The sequence below is a fragment of the Mus caroli genome, chromosome 3 (genome assembly GCF_900094665.2).
Source record: "Mus caroli chromosome 3, CAROLI_EIJ_v1.1, whole genome shotgun sequence".
In the NCBI taxonomy this organism is placed as follows: Eukaryota; Metazoa; Chordata; class Mammalia; order Rodentia; family Muridae; genus Mus; species Mus caroli.
Genome location: NC_034572.1, coordinates 152,179,431 through 152,188,931, shown reverse-complemented (window position 1 = coordinate 152,188,931; position 9,501 = coordinate 152,179,431). Strand labels below are relative to the sequence as shown.

Sequence of the window (9,501 nt, the reverse complement as noted above, 5' to 3'; positions counted from 1 at the left end):
CTGGAACTCACTTTGTAGACCAGGCTGGCCTCGAACTCAGAAATCCGCCTGCCTCTGCCTCCCAAGTGCTGGGATTAAAGGCGTGCGCCACCACTGCCCGGCTTATATCTAGTTTTGCTTTCTATAGTTTATTCTCCATAAGGCATCTAGTGAACTTTTTACCAGATAGTCTCATTTATTTTCCCTTGCTTTGTTATGGTATGCATTTGTATTATATCTACATAAACTGTAGACAAGATATGTTTTGATTCTTGTTTTCAGAAATCACATGTATTTTATAGAAGTGTAAAGGACAACAAGAGTATATTAGATTTACAGAGGCATTTTTTATTTCTGTTTCCTTTTCAAATCTACTGGTCATTTTAGGTGTTATTTCCTCTGTCTAAAGAAGTCTTTTAAAAATTCTTTTAAAACATGTTTGCTGACAACGATTTTTAAAATTGTATTTATCCCTATTTGGAAATATTTCATCTTCATTTCTAAAAGAGTTTTTCTGTGAATATGAAGTTTTGGGTTAAGAATTATTTTTCTCTCAGCACTTATAAATATTGTCTTACTTCATTCTGGCTTCAATGAGGCAGCTGTAATCATCTGAATAATTTTCCTAGAAATGGTGCATTATTTTTCTTGAGATGCTTCAATGATATATCTTTGCATATAGTTTTCAGTAGTTGGAATATGATAGTTCTGAATATGTATTTTTGTTATTTAGATTTGCTGCATTTATTTAATCTAAAATGTATATCTTTTCTCCAAATGTGGGTAGTTTTTACGTTATTTACTAAATGAGGTTTTTTTTTTTTTTTTAAGAATGATTTCTCAAAAGTTTTATCAATGTATTCTTATTTCCATCTAAGATTAGGGTAATACAAAAATTAATTCTGTTTTATGAGTTCCAGAGGTTCTACTTAAATTTAAAATATGTATTACTTTGTTTTCCTGGACAATGATATGTATTAACTATTTTCTCATATTGTTGTAAAATACCCAACAATATCAACTTAAAGAGGGGTTTATACTGTTTTGTAGTTTGAGTGTATAGTCTACCATGACTGAGATTAAGATGATAGGAGCATTAGGCCATTGGCCATATTACATCCACAATCAGAAAAACAAGAGAGAGGAATTCTGGTATTTAGCTTGGTTTTCCTTCCTTCCTTCCTTCCTTCCTTCCTTCCTTCCTTCCTTCCTTCCTTCCTTCTTTCCTTCTTTCCTTCTTTCCTTCCTCCTTTCCTGTAGATGATCTCAGCCCATGGTATAGCACTATCCACATTCATGATAGGTTTTCCATATTCAACTAAATCTGGAAATGCGCTCATAAACTTGCACAGAGATGTAGAACAAGACTTGACAGTTCTAAATCTTGTTAGTGTAACATAATACATAGGGAGATATAAAGGAACATATACTGATAAGAAAATGATGACAGACAAAAGTAACAATACTACCATAGTCCAAGTTGGTGAACCAATGAGTCTTTGGGGTTACTTAAAGGAGTATGAAAGAGTGAAGGGTTACTTATAGGATGATTCAAGGGCAACTGTATTACCAAAACCCACTCTACTATGGATGATGGCCCAGGAAAGCTGGAAGAACTTGCATATAGACGAGCAGATAGGAGAGTTTGCACTCCTCAGCAGTTCTTACTGCTTATATAATCTTGAAGAGGTAGGCCCTTGTGAACCTTAAGAGTTTTAGACTTCCCTAGACTTTTGAATCGATTTACTGGGTCTTAATGAGACATGTTAGAACTACCTGTTGTTGTTTTTTTTTTTTTCTTTTTCTTTTATTGGATATTTCTTTATTTACATTTCAAATGTTATCCCCTTTCCCAGTTTCCCCTCCAGAACCTCTCTATTCCATCCCCCCTTCCCCCTGCTTCTATGAGGGTGCTCCCCTACCCACCCATCCACTCCTGCCTCTCCACCCTGGCATTCCCTTACACTGGGGCATTGAGCTTTCACAGGACCAGAGAATCTCCTCCCACAACAAGGCCATCCTCTGCTACATATGCGGCTGGAGCCATGTGTTGCTCCATATGAACTTCCTGATTCTTTTTTTTTTTTCAACAATTGTCTTTCATTAGGCACAGAATTTTAAATGATCTCTTAAATTTCTCCATACACAGGCAAAACTATCATGCCATTTAACTGGAGTTTGCCAATTACTTAGAGAAGAACACTTATCCTCAACCTGCTTAACCAGGAGGCCAGTTCATCTTCTGACCCCCAAGGACATGGAGGTGAATATGATAGAAAGACTGTCCCCAGTCTACAGCTTAATTCACCACCATCTGATACCCGCGCTTCAGGCCCAGATCTGCAGCACATTTCTTGCCAACAATCATTAAATGTCCTAGAAGACTTTCATCATCATCATCTGCTACAGAAACCTGGGATATTTGCTTCTTTGGTATCACCAGAACTTCCTGATTCTTAAGTAGACTTCTTGGGGTGGTTTGAATAAGAATGGCTTACTTAGGGACATAAGTTTGAATGATTAGTCCTCAGCAAGTAGTACTACTTGGGAGGGATTAGGAGGTGTATCCTTGTTGGGGTAGGTATGGTCCTGTTGGAGAAATTGTGTCATAGAATGTGGAAAGCCGTGCAGCGAGCAATCGCTGTGGAGAGCCGTGCGAGTGCCACGAGCAATCACCATTATAAGATGGCGCTGGCGTCCGCTGTGACTAACTAGTAAACAAGCCTTGTGCGCAAGTGCGAGAGTGAACTCACTCCTAGTCACTGCCCATTCTCGGGGTGTAATAGTGGTGTGATGGGCGAGCAACGAATCAAGAGCTGTCACGCCACATCAGGTGCTGAAACGTCATGGCTGAGTGCTATATAAGGGACTCCATTTTCTGGGGTCGGGATCTTCCTGAGAAGTAAGCAATAAAGCTTTGCCGCAGAAGATTCCGGTTGTCCTGAGTGTGTTCTTGCTGGCGGGGACAAAAGCTCGGGATAATAGAAATGGGCTTTGAGATTTCAAGAGCCTAAACCAGTCCCAGTGACTCTCGTCATACTGCCTGTGGATCCAGATGTAGAAATCTCAGCTACTTCTGCAGTACCACATCTGCCTGAATGCCATCATGCTTCCTCGACATGATGATACTGGACTAAAAACATCTGAAACTTTAAGCAAGTCATAATTAAATGTTTTTCTTTATAAGATTTGTCAAGGCCATTATGTCTCTACACAGCAATAAAAAAACTGACTAAGACAACCCTGTAGGATGGAATATTGAAACATATTGAAACAACAACTGAGAGAGAAAGAGAGGGAATGTGTGTGTGTGTGTGTGTGTGTGTGTGTGTGTGTGTGTGAAAGAGAGAGAGAGAGAGAGAGAGAGAGAGAAAGAGAGAGAGAGAGAGAGAGTGTTTGATCATGGTTGCTTGCATGAATATGGGAATATGTTATGCCAGTTTCCCCTCTGCCAACCCCCTATCCCTTCCCCCTTTACCCCTGCTTCTATGAGGGTGTTCCCTCACCCACCCATCTACTCCTGCCTCACTGCTCTAGCATTGCCCAATGCTGGAGAACTGAGCCTTATTGGGACCAAGGGCCTAGCCTCCCACTGATATTAGATAAATAATTTAAATTTTAAAAATAAAAAAATCTATGTATCTTGAATAGAATTTTTATTTTTAAAGAGAGCATACCACTGTATTTGGGTAACATAACACTATCTTTAACTAAAGAGTGTATATATATATATATATATATATATATATATATATATATATATGCAAGATTTAATAGCAAAAGCACCAAAGAATAAGAAATTATATTTAGACCTTTGTCTTCTCCAAAGCCTTCCTGAAAATGTCATACTTCGGCCAGGATACTTACTACAAGAACCAATCTGAGGAAGAATTGGATGAAGAAAGTATGGTTTTAATGGTGCTCCCATTTACTGAGGAGCCAACCACAGAACAACATACAGAATCAAATGTTTCTTCAATCATAGACCACAAACCACCAGTCCCTCCCCTGCTGACTTCTTAGGAAATAAATCCCCTCAAAAGAACCATACCCAGCATCTCTTCACCAGACACCCTGCCACCTATTAATGATGTGTCCGGAAACACTCCTTGGGAGTGGTGTCATTATCATAATTTGAGTATTGATGGCAAGAAATTTGAGGTTTATTTGAGACCAGAAACATTCATACTCTAAACAAAAATGTTATATTCTCAACACATCTCATAATGTCAGAATGAAGACAGTTTTCAGAGGAATCGGACATCAAAGATGCTGCCAAAGTAGGAAGCAGGAGAGTGTACAGTGGAAATTTTAACTTCATCTCATGGGCTCAGAGGTCCACATTTGCAGCCTAAGAAGAATTGCTATGAGAGCTGCTTACCCAGTATCTGCGAATTGCTGTCCTCTTCCCTCTTCTGCAGAGACCTTTCTGCCACAAACCATTGAATTCAGATGGTGTATTGTCCATGGCAGGCAGTGCTCTGCAAATAGGAAGGGCTGGGTTCGCCTACAGTTTCATGATGGCCAGACCTGGGTTCTAGACACTCCCCACAAAAATGAATTTTCTTTTCCTGTAACCAGCCTGTGTTATCCCAGAACCAGGAGTGGAAGATAATATGCTATGGCCTGAATGTGTTCATAGCAACAAGAGATCATGAGAAACTTTAAAATTAGAAGTCAACTCCCAAATATGCCGCCTTAGACAAATATCAAGGTTTTATTCATATCTGAAGGGAATGGAAGAAGCAAAGACAAAAATTCTGTGTTCCTTATAATGGCTAAAAACAAAACAAAACAGAAAACAAACAAAAACAAACAAAACTGGACATCAGTCTTCAGAAGCCCCTCCTCCTATCTCTTCCAGCAGAGTGGAGAATCTGCAGACAAATAAGCATCCATCTTTCTAATAACACCCTGCCGAATCCTAACATTTTTAGCATCTCCTCATGGTCTTGTGCTGAATTTTCTAAATGCTAAGCTATCTGAGAAATAATATTGTTATAGTGGGTTTGTTTGGTTGTACTTTTTTCCCCTAGATTTTGGGGGAGGTAGGGAGCAGTTTCAAATTAGCAAAGCAGAAAGTAATATATATATATATATATATATATATATATATATATATATATATACACACACACACACACACACACATACATGAGGGGGGAGGGGGAGGGGCAGAGGGAGAGGGAGAGAAAGGCTTTATCATGTAGTAACTCTAGCTGGCCTGGAATTTCTAAGCAGATCAGAAACTTGTGGTGGTCTTACTAAATGTTGAGATTCACATGCCTGTAACACACTGTCTAGCTAGTATAGATATATTATTGACTATAGTATAGAGTTCATTGCTTGTGCTAAACAATCTGTGGCTGTTGACAAGTGTCTAGAGTGCCATACATTTGAAATCATATAGCATGCTAACTTTCAGATTGGCTTTTACCTAGCAATATGCATGTGAGAATGTCCTTGATTGATTTTTCTTTTTAATGCTGAGATTCCATTGTCCAAGATGTGCCTTATGAATTGATGCTATACTGGTGAAAAAAAAAAAAGAAATTGTATTTTTTTTGTATGTTTGTGAATTCAATATCATTGAAAGTATAACTTTAAAAATTGCTTAAAATTTTCATTGTATGTGTTTAAGAGTTTTTCATTTAGAACAAATAAAATATGAAGAAATATACTGAAATGTTTAACTTTCCAGAGTAATTTTCTTCATTAAGTTTAATTAAAACTAAACGACCTGTACAGATATGCAGCCCTAAAAATGGAAATATGTAGTATATGTCTATAAAAAAATTGTATACTTTGCTTGGAAAAATCAGGGTTAATTTAAGTACAGTACCATGGTGGGGTGATGTTTTGATAAGAGCCCATGGGTGATGTGTGTAAAAGATTATGTAATCTTACTTTGAATTTGCTTTCTTTCTAGAGATAGATTTTTGTCTAATAGAAGTTTTTGTTTTCTCAACTCCATACTCTGGAGCTGGCTAATAAAGAGGATAACTGGTGTCTCCTGGGAGGTAAGTAGCCACACTGAACACTGGGTGATTAGTAAACTACTAGCAAATACCCTCATGACAGAGTATTATTTCAAGACCACAGCACTATGCTTGCAATTGAAGTGCTTCAATGTTAATTTCCTCCACTCTGAACTCATAACAGCCTCAGTTTGCTGCTTCTGCCAAGAATGGACATTTAGGATGCTCTCATGCAGATGGTGATCCCCATAAGCAACTCCTCCACTTTGTCTCTGATATTCTATTGTTGTAAATGTGAGTTGCTATTGTGAGACATTTTTGCTGTGTAATATGAAGTCATATCATTAGGGAAGTAAAAAAATCATATGAGACATATCTTTAGTTTAGTTTGTTTTGGTGTTAATGAGAAAGTAAAAATTCATTCAAGTAATTACCTTTTAGTCTTTTTCTAGTGCACTTCACTGGAGTTAAAATAATTACAATGTCAACTTATCATAGTGAGAGCATACAAGTGGCAAGAAATCTTTAAAAGAAGCTATAATGAAAAAATATTTCTTAGAGGTGAGCTAGTTTGCTTAGTTGAAGTGGCATATGCAGATAGAATACATGTAACACTTTGAATTGAACATTTCATTCTGCGTGGTCAAAGACTTCTAATGAAAATATCACTTCTGACAAGCAAAAACTCTTTAACATTTATGGTTTTAAGTTAAATAATAATAATAATAATAATAATAATAATAATAAATAAACCCTAGCCATTAAATATAACCTCTTTTCTTTGGTATATAACAAAATATTTTATTGTCTTCCAGGCTACTATGAGTGGGAATGTTTCCATGATTTCTTTCTCTGCTTGTTGGTATTATATTAAAAAAAAACTATTGGATTTTTGTAAGTTGATTTTGTATCCTGCCATGTTGGAATTCCTAATGATTTGTAGATTTTTTCTTCTGGCAGAATTTTTGGGATCTCTTATGTATAATATTATGTCGTCTGTAAATAGGTATAGTTTTCCTATACCTGTAAATAGGTATTGTTTTTCTATTTGTATACCTTTAATTTTTTCTCTTGCATCATAGCTTCAGTTAATACTTAGTGTACAATATTGAAAAGGAGTGGAGGTAATGGGCATTCCTGTCTCATTCCTAATTTCAATGGGATTGCTTCAAGAATTGCTCCATTTAGGATGATGTTGGCTGTGTGTTTCTCATATATATATATATATATATATATATATATTTTTTTTTTTTTTTTTTTTTTGTTATGTTTAGGTATTGTAGCAGGATTTTCCGTGTCCATTACATTAGGGCAGTGGGAGGCCTGTGATTGATCAGGGAAAGGGAGGCGGAGCTAATAGTTGCAGAGACAGGATGTGTCTCATAGTAGAGAGAGGAAGGAGAATGGAGGCCTACATAATCCAGTGTGGCTTTAATCAGCCAGAGTTATGAAAGCAAAGGGTTAGAGTATTGGGATAATTTGTGTAATCTAGGTAGGCAGCTTTTATCATTATCAGCTGGTTCTGAAATTATTGTGTTGACATTCTTGTGTATTGAGAATTTATTGACATATAAATCTGGTTAACTATAAGAATTGAGGTTATTGGAATGTGGGACAGAGCTGGCAGGACCCCTCTGGGACATAGTGTTGTGGCCCACTGGTACAGGTACCTGTGTGGGAATGTGCCGGTTCACTTTTTAGTATTTCCCATAACAAGGTATGATCTTTCTAGCCTTACTTGTTCTAAGATTTTAAACATGAAGGCATGTTGAGTTTTGTCAAAGGACTTTTTTGCATCGATTGAGATGGTTATGTGATTTTTGTTTTTAAGTTCATTTATGTGATTTATTATATTTATTGACTTGCATATGTTGAACCATCTCTGGATCTTTAGGAAAAAGTTAACTTGGTCATAGTGGATAAACTTATTGATGTATGTTTGTACTTATTTTGCCAGCATTTTACCTATGACTTTTGAATTTATATTCATCAAAGCTATTGAACTATAGTTTATTTTTTGTTGTGTCTTAATTTAGTTTTGATATTAGTGTGATACTGGATTTATATAAGACCTTTGGGAGTGTTCCTTCACACACACACACACACACACACACACACACACACACACATTTGAAGAGTTTAAGAAGGATCACTTGTCGATCTTTTAGAAAGTCTAGAAAATTCTGGAACCAATTCACTTGCTGTCTTAATTGGAAGGCTTTTAAATATCCTCATTTTATGAGGTCTGTTTAGGATGTTGGTCTCATTGTTTAATTTTGGTGTTTTGGCTGAATCTAAAAATTTGTCTTGTTTTCTTCTTTCCCCCTCCTCCTCTTCCTTCTTTTTTTAAAGTTTTATAACTTAGTGAAATACAGATTTTAAAAATATTTATTTTATGTATATGAGTTCACTGTTACTTCTTTATACACTCCAGAAGAGGCCTGGGATCCCATTACAGATGGTTGTGATTCACCATGTGGTTCCTGGGAATTGAACTCAGGACCTCTGAAAGAGCAACTAGTGCTCTTACCTCCTGAGCCATTTCTCCAACCCAGGAATGCAGTATTTTAAACCCTTATAATCTGAGTTTCTTTACTGTCTGTTATAATGTTTCCCTATTCGTTTCTACTTTTGTTAATTTGGATTTTCTTTGTTTCACTTTGATTGAGCCAAGGCTCTGTGGATTTGACCTGAAGCAGCTCTTAGATTCATTGATTCTTTGTATTGTTGTCTTTATTTCTATTTCATTAATTTTAGCTCTGATTTTTATTCCCCTCCATAGTGGATTTGGTTTGTTCTTGTTTTTGTTGTTCTTGTTTTCCAAGTTATTTCAGTTGCATCCATAAGTCAGCTTCTTTTTTAATTTTGTTACTGATTATATTACAAATAGTAGATTAGGAAAACAGAAAAAGTCTGAGGTTTTTTTTTTGTTGTTGTTGATAATTTTTTTTTTAGGTACTTTCTTCATACACATCTCCAGTGCTATCCCAAAAGTCCTCCACACCTGTCCCCCCACTCCCCTATCCCCCCCACTCCCACTTCCTGGCCCTGGCATTCCCCTGTACTGAGGCATATAAAGTCTCCATGACCAATGGGACTCTCTTTCCACTGATGGCCTACCAGGCCATCATCTGATACATATGCAGCTAGAGACACGAGCTCCGGGTGGCACTGGTTAGTTTATATTGTTGTTCCACCCATAGGGTTGCAGATCCCCTCAGCTCCTTGAGTATTTTCTCTAGCTCCTCCATTGGGGGCCCTGTGATCCATCCAATAGCTTACTGTGAGCATCGACTTCTGTGTTTGCTAGGCCCCAGCATAGTCTCACAAGAGACAGCTATATCAGGGTCCTTTCAGCAAAATCTGGCTAGTATATGCAAAGGTGTCAGCATTTGGAGGCTGATTATGGGATGGATCCCCGGTTATGGCAGTCTCTAGATGGTCCATCCTTTTGTATCAGCTCCAAACTTTGTTTCTCTAACATGTTCCATGGTGTTTTTTTCCCAATTCTAAGAAGGGGCAAAGTGTCCACACTTTGGTCTTC

General features: G+C 37.1%; 1 pseudogene; it reads left to right on the top strand.

Moving 5' to 3' along the window:
- The first annotated feature begins 3,819 nt into the window (after nt 1–3,819).
- LOC110291954 lies at nt 3,820–4,681 on the top strand (annotated as a pseudogene).
- The last annotated feature ends 4,820 nt before the right edge of the window (nt 4,682–9,501 follow it).